This window comes from Stegostoma tigrinum, chromosome 27 (assembly GCF_030684315.1).
Source record: "Stegostoma tigrinum isolate sSteTig4 chromosome 27, sSteTig4.hap1, whole genome shotgun sequence".
Taxonomy (NCBI): domain Eukaryota; kingdom Metazoa; phylum Chordata; class Chondrichthyes; order Orectolobiformes; family Stegostomatidae; genus Stegostoma; species Stegostoma tigrinum.
Genome location: NC_081380.1, coordinates 21294237 through 21308655, shown reverse-complemented (window position 1 = coordinate 21308655; position 14419 = coordinate 21294237). Strand labels below are relative to the sequence as shown.

At 40.6% G+C, this 14419-nt stretch overlaps 1 long non-coding RNA gene and 2 other non-coding genes across 5 annotated transcripts; all 3 read right to left on the bottom strand.

Moving 5' to 3' along the window:
• Positions 1 to 1250: 1250 nt before the first annotated feature.
• On the bottom strand, positions 1251 to 8341 carry LOC125464561 (uncharacterized). 3 transcript variants are annotated; one of them, XR_007250043.2, is made up of 8 exons: positions 8244 to 8341; positions 5458 to 5539; positions 5033 to 5123; positions 4343 to 4435; positions 3624 to 3679; positions 3144 to 3191; positions 2832 to 2880; positions 1251 to 1356 (listed from the first exon to the last, which is right to left on the bottom strand). It is a non-coding gene; the product is annotated as an uncharacterized LOC125464561 (long non-coding RNA). The 3 variants fall into 3 exon arrangements; XR_007250044.2 differs by lacking the exon at positions 8244 to 8341 and adding an exon at positions 8124 to 8237; XR_007250045.2 differs by lacking the exon at positions 8244 to 8341 and adding an exon at positions 7188 to 8064.
• Positions 2950 to 3085, bottom strand: LOC125464803 (small nucleolar RNA SNORA8). The gene has a single exon (XR_007250092.2). It is a non-coding gene; the product is annotated as a small nucleolar RNA SNORA8 (small nucleolar RNA).
• Positions 3789 to 3923, bottom strand: LOC125464807 (small nucleolar RNA SNORA18). Its single transcript, XR_007250095.1, has one exon. It is a non-coding gene; the product is annotated as a small nucleolar RNA SNORA18 (small nucleolar RNA).
• Positions 8342 to 14419: the final 6078 nt, after the last annotated feature.

The window sequence follows — 14419 nt, the reverse complement described above, 5'->3', positions numbered from 1 at the left end:
GTTACACTGTATTGGAACAGTTAGTGTTTAGTAGTTAAATACTCTAATTCAATTATCCAAAGTGATTTAACACAATTTAATTCATTTGTAATAACCCATGAACAAATATGGACTCTATACAAACACCACAAATTTGGCACCCATGTCTTTTGAACTCTACATCTGAATGCATTGGTATTTAAGTACCCACAAAAAGGTTATGTTTGTGGTGATCAGAACAGTTCATTCTGCTCCACCTTCAGGTTTTCTAATTTGCATCTAGCCAAAATATTCAGAAGTTCTCTTCCCCTTGTGTTTTCCCTTTTATTGAAAAATTCAAGTTCTCTGAAACAAGATGTCAGAGCCTAGTTCACTGACCACCCATTCTAATCTTGATTCAGTTGAGAAATTTTCACCTTGAGACATTATGAAATTAGAGGGAATATATACATTAAACTGAAACACCACAGGTTACCAATTACTTTATTATGAAATAAGTAAGCTACAAATGTGTATGACCCAAATGCACATCTTAAAGGAGATTGCAAATTCTCAGCTTCATTTCCAGAGGAACTAACAGCTTTCCAAAGCCAGGTTCAATTGCATGCAGCCAATGGTGAATGTACATGTGAAATTTCACTACAGAAGAAAATTAGTTTTTAAATGTAGTGACCATTAACTAGGTCTCTTCAGGCTGGTTTCCATTTTCTATGCTCTCAGAATTTCCTAAAGCAGAGTAAAGAAAGTAAGATAAATTTCCATAGAAGCATTCAATGCAGTAGATATTACATCTTTAAAAAGTTCCTTTTGCACAACAAAGTGCCTGGAGAGAAGAGTGTGTGTGCCAACTCAATATCAGAATCAAAGAAAGTAGGATGTTTCATCAAATTTTAGAGGGTTTGACCAGTTAGTAACCATGTTTCATTTCAGTGAAACTCAGCAGGGTTAGCACAATGACAAGATATTAAAGCTAGCCATTAATAGTTAAGTTGTAGGGGTTGTGCTCAAATTTCAGCCTTGCTTTAAAGTGTATGTGTATCCCATGAGCATATACTACAAAACCAATGAAGAATGCAGAACTAACACAGGATGATACTCTTTGGTCATAGCGTTGAGCGTTTTTGGATTTGCACCAAAAACCCTCTTTGAAGTGACCAGGCCCGAACCTACAGCAAGTACCACAAAAATGTAACATGAAATATTTGTGCTTGCAGATAGCAATATGCAGGTGTTAGAGCTGGGAGAATCAAAGCAATTAAGAAAGAAAACACTTGCCTGGAATACAAGTAGCCATTTGAACACCAAGTCAACCCAAAATATTTTCATACTCTTTCCCCCCTTTGTTTGGTATCAAGACTTTTACTGGTGTTCTCCAACCTATGGAAAATATGCACGAGTGAGTCAATTCTGTACTTGAAATCAATACAAAGTGCTGTTTATTACTGACAAGGTGCTAAACAGACACCCAATACAAGGAAAACTTCCAGTTTGAGTGCACATAGCTAACTCAGAAGGAGCGAGGTAGTCTGAGCTCAAGCTGCTTTTGGCCAACAAGAAAATCCACACTACAGGCTGGCCAAATAACAGCTCACCAGCTTGACATAAGTGAATGTGTAGTTCTAACTTGCAACTAGTGAAGAATGGTTTAAAAAGGGACAAGAAGCTTCAGGTGAGGTTAGGACAAATGGCATAGGGGACAATTCTAAGGCTGCCCTACACTTTTGCATGTTATTCAAGCTACATAACAAGTTAAGATGCATGATAAGAGTGACTGGGATGTTTATGCTATCAAGATTTGTGAAGCTAGCTCTTCACAAATGCATTTTTGGGTGACAATTGCTTTTGGGGCACTGATGGACTGTAGCTACTGTTGCAGGCAAGTCAGGGACTTAACCCATTGGATAAGGAACAAGATCCTACACTCTAGAAGCAGAGGTGATCAGACATGGTGCCACTTTTTGCATGGATTGATCAGTGTGCAATTTATACTTCAACCATAATTTACCCATTTGCTTGCTTACTTCTATTGAGAAGGCAAAAGAAATCAAATATTGATGGGGTAACTCAATTAAATCTAGTAGTTTTGTTTACAGCCTGCCAGCAGTAAACTACAAAGCACAGTTGTGTTTTGGAACAGGGTAATGTTCCCAACTAACTTATCAATTGTTAAACTATGCAGTCAGCTGGGATGGTTTCTTTATGGTCAACTCCACAGCAGATCAGAAACAGTCATTCTGGCAGCTTTGGTAAGTGACCAAATGTTTAACATTACAAGTAGTTTATCTTACCAAGTGACACTACATATTTAGCTGGATGTGAGTTTACTCGATGAGCTGGAAGGTTAGTTTCCAGACGTTTCGTCACCATTCTAGGTAACAATGAGCCTCCAATGAAGCACTAGTGTTATGTCCCACATTCTATTTATCTGTTTAGGTTTCCTTGGGTTAGTGATGTCATTTCCTGCTTTGGTGATGTCATTTCCTGTTCTTTTTCTCAGAGGATGGTAGATTGGCTCCAAATCAATCCACAGAAAAAGAACAGGGAATGACATCACCAACCCAAGGAAACCTAAACAGATAAATAGAAAGTGGGACATAACACCAGCGCTTCATCGGAGGCTCACTGATGTTACCTAGAATGGTGACGAAACATCTGAAAACTAATCTTCCAGCTCAGCAAGCAAACCCACATCCAGAACCTCAACCTGAGCTACAAATCTTCTCAAAACTTGCTTACATATTTAGCTTCAGCTTAGAACTCCAAAATGTCACAGTAACTTTTGGAAAATTGACAAGCTGTTATTTATTCAATTTTTGGATTTAAGAGGCTATTATCTAAAAAACCTATTGTACCTGTTCAAGAATCTAGTGCAACAATCACTGCAGGCGAGCTCTGACAAGCCTATTAAATTAAAAAAAACAATGGTTTTACTTGAAACATACCAAGTTTAATTCAGATCAACATAGTGTTACATGTACCAGCAAGAAAAACCAAGTTAACAAACACAATGAGCCTGCCAACCAACGATGCAAAATGCTGAATTAGTGTAGCACTGTTTTATGAACATCCACCAGGAACTACTGCTGGATGCAGATACAACAGTGCATTTTAAAAACAATCTCAGACACATGCAAGTTTTAAATATAAAGAATAACTTGACATACCTGTAAACAAGTGCCTGGAAGTGATTTACTTCTGAGCAGTCTTGACAGCTTTAAAGAGAAAAAAGCCATGAGATCCAAAATGCATATCAAAGCCTGTATCTAATAAAATATGAGTTATGACAAAAGCAGTCCTGTTCAGAACAAAGTTATTTATGCTCATTGTTTTTCACACAGCAGTTGAACAGAAAACTCATCACCACAGAACACTCACTTGAACAGTAGTCCTGCAAATTAACTTTGGCCATCAGGGAAGAGTGGGGAGTGAGAAACTGACTCAAAGACAGGCACAGCACAGCAGGAATTTATTTAAACCCAGTGTATCATTAGCAATGCTGCATTCTATCCTGTTTTCACATTAAATTTATATGTGCAGCTTTCCTTCTCAAGGACTCCTGGAATAGAACCTGATGGAATTGACAAAAATACTTCCAGAAGGCAGCAGACTTTCTCACCCCAATGGAGCAGCTTCAACTTCCTTACCTGGGAATAAAAGTTTCCAAAGATTTCCTCACATGGACTGGACATCCCTCGGAATTCTGCACGGAAACAATTTAAGGCCTTTAAAATACAAGCAGTTTGTCAAAAATCAACAAGCCCGCACTCCAGATCCAGCACCCTTCAGGAAATACCCATGGAAAACTAGGCAACTGTTTTGTAGTTTAACCTCACTGGTTTAACAGCATAATCCAACGAGTAAAGCGAGAACTACAAAGTTTACTCTTTGAGGCATTTCCAACAACATAAATCTATTGTGAAGTTTCAGTTGGGATAGACCTCATTTCCCTCAGTGCTACAAGTATCAAGTGCTCAACTCAAATGTTAAATCAGCAGACTTCAGAACTGTCTCTGCCCACTCCTGCATGGCAGTTTTGGCTGTTTACCAACATACCCCAAACTTAAGTTAATCACCAATTAACTAAGTTTTTCTATGGCCTGTTATTAACTTAGGTGCTGTGGTATGGCAACTTAAAAATAAAAGCAAAATTTGTCATGTGTAAGAAGCACCTACATTGCTGACTTTATTAAACAAAGTTTAATCTTGCATATGTATGCAGCCACTGAAATTATGTCTGTATGAATGCTCATTTATTACCATCACCCAAGACCCACAATCTTTTCTCCTCCTCCCACACACTTCAAAATCCACATTCCTTAACACCAATCCTAAAATGCCCTTAAACCCAATTTCCATCACTCACCTGATCACAGCACATCTTCATCCTATTCTGAGGGGCATCCTTTAGCACTGATGTTACACCATCTTACTGTTGGATATTCAACTTAAGTGCATTCTGAGAGTTAGCAGAAAGTTTATTTTTAAATTCAGCATGCCAACAGACAAAATTTATTTCCAAATGAAGCCACCTCACTAGGAATTTGATGGCAAAAACAATATTTACAGACCCTTTCATCAGGCATTGTTAGCATGTCGAAACATTAATTGTGCATTGACAACTGCCAAGTACTACTGTTGAGAAGTTAGGCTTAACATGTTCAGAAAGCCATGTCATTCACTGTCAATCAGAGCAGTTGAACATTTTGGCATTCATCACAACTGCAGAACAGAAGGTTGAAAAAGCCAGCAGTCTTTTGGTTGAAAAATATTTAAAGCCTGTTATAGCCAAGAATTTGAATTATACAATTTGGACTTTTAACCTTTTATCAAAGCTAGTCACAGACAATGTAACCCTAGAAGTTGAGGTAAGCAGTAGTGGCTAAATTGAGAACATTCATTTCCAAGATGAGTTACTTCCTTTATTACAATCACATTTTTGAATTTATGTCTGTTTCATATTTTATACATGCAAGCAAAACTGAGATGACACCGGTCAAACAAATTTCACATTTTTCAAAATCACATTTATCTCAGCTGTTGTGCTCTTCAGTACCTTTTAAGTGAAAAAAGTCCTCTTCAAATTTACAGGATAGATATGCCCATCTTTCAGGTTGCAAGACCACTCACTCTTGCTTAATTTCCACCTTGTTTGTTTTCAAAGATAAAAGATCAGTTTTATAAAGCATTGTATATTTAGCCCTGACCAAAAACAAGATCAAAAACCTTATTCAAGCAATAACTATCTCAATTATGCCAGAACACTTAATTTTTTAAAAGTTAGCTTAAAGCACTTTTAAATGCAGTAGTGTCATTCAAAGAATTGTCCCTTCTTAATAGTAACACAGCTGGGGGAGGCAGTAACCAGCCGTGGGTTGCAAAGAAGAGTTTACTTTCAGCACTCAATTCCAGGTTTCTGCCTATTTAAGTAACGACAAAACCTTGATCGACGTGCTGATCACAAATTCAAAAGGTTCTCACCAACATCTTGATCTCCACAGTTCAGTTTAAGAGGTAGTTCTATTCAACTATTTCATGTTCACAGAAATCCAGATACAGCAATCTGAAATAAGGTACAATCCCATTTGTTAAAAAACAATGTATGACATCTTTCACAAAACAGCACACTCAACTGGCACTTCATTTGCCACCTCCAACATTTCATTCCTATCAACATCAGTACACAAGGTGCAATAGACACATTATGAACTTTAAGACTTCAACAGCATAATCTGACATATGACCTCAACATCAAGTAAGAGCAACAGGCAGATTTAATTATGACCTCAGTACAGGCACATCTGGACAAACAGCAAATTTCACATTAGGAAAGGGTGGATTGCAGGCTAGTATTTTACAGCTATAACAGAGCATCTATGTGGGCATGAAAGCTGAGCTAACAGAAGTGAACTGGGACACAAATATTGCTGGAGAAACTCAGCAATTTGGCATGGTCTGAGGAGAGAAAAGAGTTTTTCAAGCCATCTGATGTTTCAAGATTGCCAGCACCCAGTTCTTTGATTTATTGAAGTGAGCTGGCATGTTTTCTGTCCTCAAAAGGAAAAATATTCCAGCAACAGCTGCAAATAAAGGGGGAGGGGGAGGAAGAAAAAAAATTGAGCAAGTCACTAGTGATACTAAGTAAACTGACAGAACTGTGGGTTAAATGTGTCTCCAAGTTTTGGAGTTCATCCATGCATGTCAAGGTCTAATAAAATAGTAGATGCACTTAAGTTAATCTTCCAAAATTCCCTTTACTTTGAAAGATTCCTTCCTTTTAAAGATGCACCTCACTCATTTCCTGTCATGAGGAACTGTTCAAATTGATCATTCAAGATTTCATAACTGCAGTTTTAGACATTTGCTAGTTTCAGGTCTGAGAAAATATTTTGAATAAACCTATTACTTTTTGGAAGCGGAGTCAATGCAGGCAGATGAACAGGATACAATTCCAAAGCAACAGTTAGAGGCCAGATGCATCCACACAAACATGGTTCCATACTGAAGTCAGCAATTAAGACTAGTTGAAAGCTAAGAAATAAGTGTGCACAGGGTTAACACAAAATTTAATCTCCAGATGCCAGACGAGAGATACAGAACACTTCAAGTGCCTTAAATGACATCAGTTTCTTTACTTTTTACAAAAAACAGCTATACACCTCCAGTAGAATGCTCATCTTTCACTTCTCAAATCTTGTCAAGGAGATCTTGTCCTTACTCCAAGGGCATGCCAATCTTTCAACACTACAACCTAAATTATTAACTATTTTCCATTTAAGTAAAATCTTTCCCAACCAAATGTGGTCCTCCTGCAAAATACTGATCCCAGTCCAGTCATGGGAAGACAATAATATTCCCAATACCAAGATTATGAAGTCCTTCTATACCATCCTCACTTCTCCTACCTTTGTCCTACTCTCACTGGATGAAATGGGAATCATTTACTGTTTTCCTACTGGTGCTTTATTTTAAGGCTTCCACCCCAGTTCCTAAAGATCCTAGGCTGGTTAAAAGTCTCACTGCCTGCCTGTTTTCATTGTACCGTAATAGTCTCACTGATTCGCACGCTGTAATCATTCTGCAGGGGGTAGTCTTTCCCCTCCTAACCTTGAGCACAACGTACAATAAGTTACAGATTTGTCTGTCACTAAAATGCAAAGACCTCAAGAGACGCATCGCTTCTGAATGCGCATCCATCAGCCTGAACTCACCGCTCAGAGTGAACACGTTCTGAAAATATCCAGAAGACACTCCACCTCTGATGCTGGACACAGTACACAAGCGGCACCCAGTTCAAAGCTTCCTACACGTGTCGGTATCGTTCGACACGTGGCCTCCTAAACTTCCTATAATGGCCGGAGAATTGCAAAAAAGCCCATCCCTGGATCTAAACCTCAGGTTAGATTTTTAATTTTTTTCAACTAGGCTAAACCAATGCTGAGTTTGTTTTTTTCCAAGGAGGGGAGAAACAATATTTACAAGATTAGCAGAGGTGGCGGGGTGCCCTAGGGACTTGTCACAGGCCTCATTGTCACCAATGCAATGGTCATCGTGCAGAGATGGAAGCATGGCCTGTTTTGGTGTAGCCGGGTTCACTGAGGGGACGGGGGGCATAAAGACAAATAACAGCCGCGCCCCCGGGACAAAGAGCGGAAGAAACCCGGCTGAGGGAGGGACAGCGGCAGCGAGCGCAGGCCCAGAGCCCCGCTGTCTGGTGGGAAAGTAAGGCCGGGTTTCCCAGGCATTATGCGCCCCAAACCGTTGCCTAACCCCTATGAAGCACGGCCTCAACTCCTTAGCAGTGTCTAATCACTCCGTTTCGTACTGTAGGGCAGGTGGGGCTTGAACTAGGGTCACCAGGCCCACAGGGCAGGACACTACCACAGCAGCCCTTAACGGGAAGGGTTTCTATCTTCACCCCCCCCCCCCCATATAACACGCCTCTCGACCAGGTGGCACATAAACCGGTCGCCCTTGTTCACAGATAGGGACACTACCACTTCTCGGTCGCAGAGCTAACACTTTTATCCACTGACAAATATAACAAAAAGCACAACGTCTTTGTCTTTGCACACAAGGCACGTTGGAATTTGACATCCCTACCGCGGGAAAACAAGAAAAATAAAAGTGGGCACTTTTTCACTCACGCAGGAAACCACTGACATGAATTTCTGGGGTGACAAGTAGGGTTTGTTTGAGAAGGGACGCCTCGATGATTTTAACCGAAGGAGTTTGGCGGTTGGTCGGCTCCCTCAGCCGTTACCCACCTCTCGCTCGCTCTCCTGAACTGCCGCCATTACGCACAGAGAACGGGTGGGGAGCTGCTCCGCTCCTTTTATAGCCCGCGCGATCACCGCCACACCAGCACGACCTCGCACCAAAATTATACTTTTTATTTTTAAATTGAAGTGACCCAGGGCCCGATCTAAATAAGGGCTTATTCTCGTTATAAATATAAAGTAATATTTTATCTCCCTGAAATGACCGAGGATCCCACCCCCACCAACCCCCGCGCAGCCGCAGTTGTGTTGAACTCAGTCATCTCCTGAAGCGCGGTGCCTGTTTTTGTCCGTTTGTGACTAGTACAAGGAGATTGAGCTCGGAGCCAAATACCTCATTCTGTTCTAAGTACTTCAGAAAAAGAAGTCCGGTGGGTGATGAGGTGGGCTTCCCAGAGATTTTTCCCTCCCCCCGTCTCGCCCCTGTGACCGCCGTTTTGAAGCTTGAAGGATGAGAACAGATGGTAGAGTGTGGGCGAAACTGGAGAGAACAGGGTTGCCTGACCAAGGGCGTGTGAGAGAGCAGGATTTGTAACTTGTACAGTGAAAATGGGAACTGCAGATGCTGGAGAATCCGAGATTACAAAGTGTGGAGCTGGATGAACACAGCAGGCCAAGCAGCATCTCAGGAGCACAAAAGCTGACGTTTCGGGCCTAGACCCTTCATCAGAAAAAGATGCTGCTTGGCCTGCTATCTTCGCTCCACACTTTGTTATTTATAACTTGTACAGCTCGGTCGGAGTTCCCAGGGCGAGTATCATTACTTCAGAGCTGGCAACCATCAAACTTTTAACAGAGGTGCCTGTCCCCACATACAATCGGAGTTTTACAGCACGGACAAAAACAAATTGCTGGAAAAGCTCAGATAACAAGGTGTAGAGCTGGATGAGCACAGCAGGCCAAGCAGCATCAGAGATGCAGGAAAGTTGACGTTTCGGGCCTAGACCCTTCTTCAGAACCGCACAGCACGGAAATGGACTCTTCGGTCCAACTCGCCAGATATCCTAAATTAATCTGGTCCCAATTACTAGCATTTGACTCATATCCCTGTCAACTCTTCCTACTCATGTCCCCATCCAGATGGATTTTAATGTTGTAATTATACCAGCCTCCATCACTTCCTCTAGTGGCTCATTCCATACACGCACTCACCTTCTGTGTGAACATTTACTCCTCAGCCCCCTTTTAAATTTCCCCCCCACCTTAAAACCTGTACCCTCTAGTTTCAGACTCCCCATTCGAGGGAAAATACCTTGCTATTCACTATCTAAGCTCCTCATGATTTCATGAACTTTTGTAAAAGGTCACGCTCAGCATCTTACATTCCAGGGAAAATAACCCCAGGCTATTCAGCCTCTCCCTATATCTCAAGCCCTGGCAATATCCTTGTAAATCTTCCCTGCACCCTTTCAAATTTAACAATGTCTTTCATATATGTACCTGGCCAATACACAGAACATCTTTGGGGCTAACAAGTCTGCTCCAAACCACTTCAAACAGGAGAGAATCGCCTGAAACCGAGAGACCCAATTTGATCCAAGATAATAAAGTGTGGAGCTGGATGAACGCAGCAGGCCAAGCAGCATGTTAGGAGCACAAAAGCTGACGTTTTGGGCAGCAAAGGGGGGAGGGGGAGGAGGGGAGGTGGATCGAAGATGGATAGAGGAGCTTCAGGACATGGTCGAGCAGTTTCAAGGCAGAAGAGATTACAAGAGAGTTGCAGTGAGAGAGAGATCCTCTGAGGTTTGACCGGAGAGAAGAGGGTATCGTCTTCGGGCTGGGCATCCCTGGAAGAGGTTTCGCAGTGAGGTTAAAATTGTATCAGAGATAATGGAAACTGCAGATGCTAGAGAATCCAAGATAACAAAGTGTGGAGCTGGATGAACACAGCTGGCCAAGCAGCATCTTAGGAACACAATATGGCTTTGTTCTAATCTTTCTAGATCACCCTAAAAGGCAGAGCAATTTGTGGCAACTGAAGCCGGTCTTAAAACAGTGGACTTTAACCACATGTACATACTGTTGCTCTATTTCCCACACTCCCCTTTTTACACCTTTCCCACCCTCCACCTCTCGAACCTCAACACAATATGAAAGACCATGCCTTTTCAGAAATGTGGCTTCCCTCTCACTTAGCCCATTTGGCCTTGGGAATCCCTGCTTGTATTATTCACATATCCAACATGTTATTGTGGACAGAAGTATTCAAAATGATATCCAATATTAAATAGTAATTTAGTGAAAGGATATATGTTGCTAAACAATAGAAAATTTCCAATCAAAATATGATTTTTCACTTTAGTGTTTTTTCTCTGCACTTGGATTCCAATATGAATTCTCCCTTCATGCCAAAGTACTTTCCTTAGTGTAGTGCCATCATTTGATCTATGAAAATAAAAGCAGTTGTTAGGAATGCAATACAATTTTGCAGCACACAGTTTCCTCTTGGAAAACTAACGTAAAAAAATTGTGAATTGAAATTTCTCACTGAAAGTGTTCAGTTTCCAAATGGTTTGTTTTTGATGATGTAATTTTTTTTTAAAGTAGGGAAGTTACTTTGCAAGATGCAAGCATAACCATGTTATCACTTAACTGACCAATTTACTGTTTACATTCCAAACAATTCATCCTTATTGAAGAGTTTAAACAATATGGTTAGACATTACTCTATTTGAATCCTTATAAACGCTTTCTTTTCAATGTCTGAAATATTTAAAATCTTTCCAGGAAAATTTATAAAATGATTGGCGGTTGATGTTTACAGACACCAGTGTGGGTAAATGGGTCAAGTGTTCTGCTTCTAAACAGTAAATTCCATGTAGTGATCACAGCATGATTTCTACACCACACTGCTCGTGTTCTGTGCCACATGAGTTATGGTGAATCTGCCTGGAACCAGGGGTCACAGTATGAGGATTTGGGGTAGACAATTTAGGATGGAGATCAGGAGACATTTCTTCACCCAAGGAGTGGTGAGCCTGTGGAGATCATTACTACAGGAAGTAGTTGATGCCAAAACATTGAATGTATTGAAGAGGTGACCAGATATAGCACTTGGGGGAGGAGGTGGGGTGTGAATGGGATCAAAGATTATGTGGAGCAAGCAGGATTAGACTATTGAGTTGGACAATCAGCCATGATCATGAAGAATGGTGGAACAGGCTTGAAGGGCCAAATGGCCTCCTCCTGCTCCAATCTTCTATGTTTCTGTTAGGGAAGATAGTGTAACAGCAAAAGTTACCTCGGACTACAACAGGATCTTGATCAGATGGACCAAGGAGTCGCCGGTGGAGTTTAATTTAGATAAATGCGAGGTAATGCGTTTTGGAAAGACAAATCAGGGCAGGACTTACACACCTAATGGTAAGATCCTGGCAAGTATTGTTGAACAATGAGGTATTGGACTGCAGGTTCATAGTTCCTTGTAAGTGGAGTTGCAGGTAGATAGGATAGTGAAGGCGGCATTTAGTGTGCTTGCCTGTTGGTCAGTGCGTTGAGTATAGGAGTTAGGGGGTCATGCTGCAGCTGTACAAGAGGACATTGGTTAGACCACTTTTGGAATACTGTTTGCAATTCTGGTCTCCCTGCTATAGGAAGGATGTTGTGAAACTTGTAAAGGTTCAGAAAAGATTTAAGGACGTTGCCAGGGTTGGAGGGTTTGAGCTATGGAGAGAGGCTGAGTATGCTGGGGCTATTTTCCATGGGGTGTCGGAGGCTGAGGGTTGACCTTATAGAAGTTTATAAAATCATGAGGGGCATGGAGAGAGTGAATAGTCAAGGTCTTTTCCCCAGGGTGGGGAAGTCCAAAACTAGAGGACATAGGTTTCAGGTGAGCGTGGAAAGATTTAAAAGGGATCTAAGGGGCAACTTCACACAGAGGGTGGTGCATGTATAGAATGAACTGTCAGGGGAAGTGGAGGAGGCTGGTATGATTACAACATTTAGGAGGCATTTGGATAGATATATGAATGGGAAGGGCTTAGAGGGATATGGGCCCAATGCTGGCAAATGGGCCTAGATTTATATAGGGTATCTGGTTGACGTGGACAGGTTGGACTGAAGGGAATGTTTCTGTGCTGTATGTTTATGACTACGACTGTCTTAAGTAGAGAAAGAAAGGTTTGGAGTAGGAATCCTGGAGGTTATATCTAGAAATAAGAAATTTAGGAAGAAATCAGTTAATTGAATCAGTACTTCTTAGGGAAAGATACAAAATTTTATTCCTTGCTTGCTATTAGAGTTTAATTGTGATTTACAAATATAGTATACTCTTATTAATGATTGAAATAATTCCCCACCAAGCTCCCTGTAAAACATTGCCCACTCTAAATAGATATGTAGACCTCACCACGAACTGAATAATTTTAAAGTTATAAAGCTACAGATAGGTCAAGGAGGAAGGACAGAGATAGTTAATTCTTAGAACCATAAAATGGTTATAGTACAAAAGGAGGCCTTTCAAATCAGTCATTTTTGCCAGCTCTGTGCACCAATAACACAGTCCAACTGACCTGCTCCTTCCACATAGCCCTTGCACATCTTTTTCTCTCCATGTGCCTATCTAATCACCTTTTAAAAGTCACAACCTGCCTCCACTAAACTCTAATTGTGCATTCTGTTCCATAAATATTTTGCTACATGAAAAGAATTTATCCTCTACATCTCAAAATTTGTGCCAGTGGGAATAGTTTATTTTCCCTGTATAGGCTCCTCACATCTTTGAACATTTATATAAAATTTCCTTTAAAACTTATATTCTTCGTGGAAAGTAATCCCGGTTTCTCTGATCTGTGTAACTGATTTTTTTCTACAAATTATTCTTGTAAATCCTTTCTGCACCCTTTTGAAATAACACAGATGGCAGGTATCCCATCACCTGTTATTGTTGCATGACCCATCCTTAGGTAATAGTACTAGCTCATACAGAGTCAGGCAGCAGAGTGTCAGTATTTCCTGACATTCAACCTTTTTATGTCAGCCAGGCCTCCCTGATGGACCAGATTAACAGCCCAATCCAAGAACTCATTCTGAGGTCCAGCTAGCTGACCTCATTACAATCACTATATTTTTCCTGATGTCTTCACATAAAACATAGTGATGAGAACTGGCAGAATATTTTAGTTGAGGCCGACTCAATGTCAGAATCAGGGGTTACACATTTAAGACAGAAATGAGGAATTTCTTCTCCCAGAGGGTACTGAATCTGTGGAATTCTTTACTGCAGAGGACTGTTGAGGCTAGGTCATTAAGTAAATTTAAGGCTAAAACAGATTTTTAAATCGGTAAGAGAATCAAGGGTAATGAGCTAAAGACAAGAAAGTGGAGTTGAGGATTATCATATCGGCCACAATTTCATTAAATGGCAGAGCAAATTCTGTGGGCTGAATGGCCTACTTCTGCTCCTGAGTTTTACCGTCATATATGCAAATCACTCTAAACTTCAGCAAATCTTGTTTGCTCTGATCCAAACATGAATGGCAATATTTTCGCAGACATATGGCACTGAAGAAAGAAATTGTGATGAACAAAATGTGTCTTTTTACTTTTGTCACAGTATGCATTAGAGATTAATATCAAATGAATATGCATTCATACAGCAACAAAAACAAAGTTGCTGGAAAAGCTCAGCAGGTCTGGCAGTACCTGTGAAGGAAAAAACAGATGTTACTATGTTTTATGTGAAGACATCAGAAAAGTATATTGATTGTAATGAGGTCAGCTAGCTGGACCTCAGAATGAGTTCTTGGATTGGGCTGTTAATCTGGTCCATCACACAAGCCTGGCTGACATAAAAAGGTTGAATGTCAACTCTGTTTTCTCCTTCGTGATGCTGCTAGACCTGCTGAACTTTTCTAGCAACTTTGTTTTTGTTCCTGGTTTACAGCATCCGCAGTTCTTTTGGTTTGCATTTATACAGCACCTTTCATGTTTGTAGAATGTGAAAATTCTTTTGAATTACATTTTTGATAAGAAAAATAGCATGCCTCTGACATAGCAACAAAATTGTTTACCAATTATTCTGTATTTATGGGACAATTTCCTCACTCATCTTAAAAGTAATGTTTTGGCATTACTTACATCTACCTGAATAGGCAATCAAGCACACAACTCTCAGTACCACATTGAATGTAATGTGTAGGTGACATGAGGCAAGGCTTGAACCT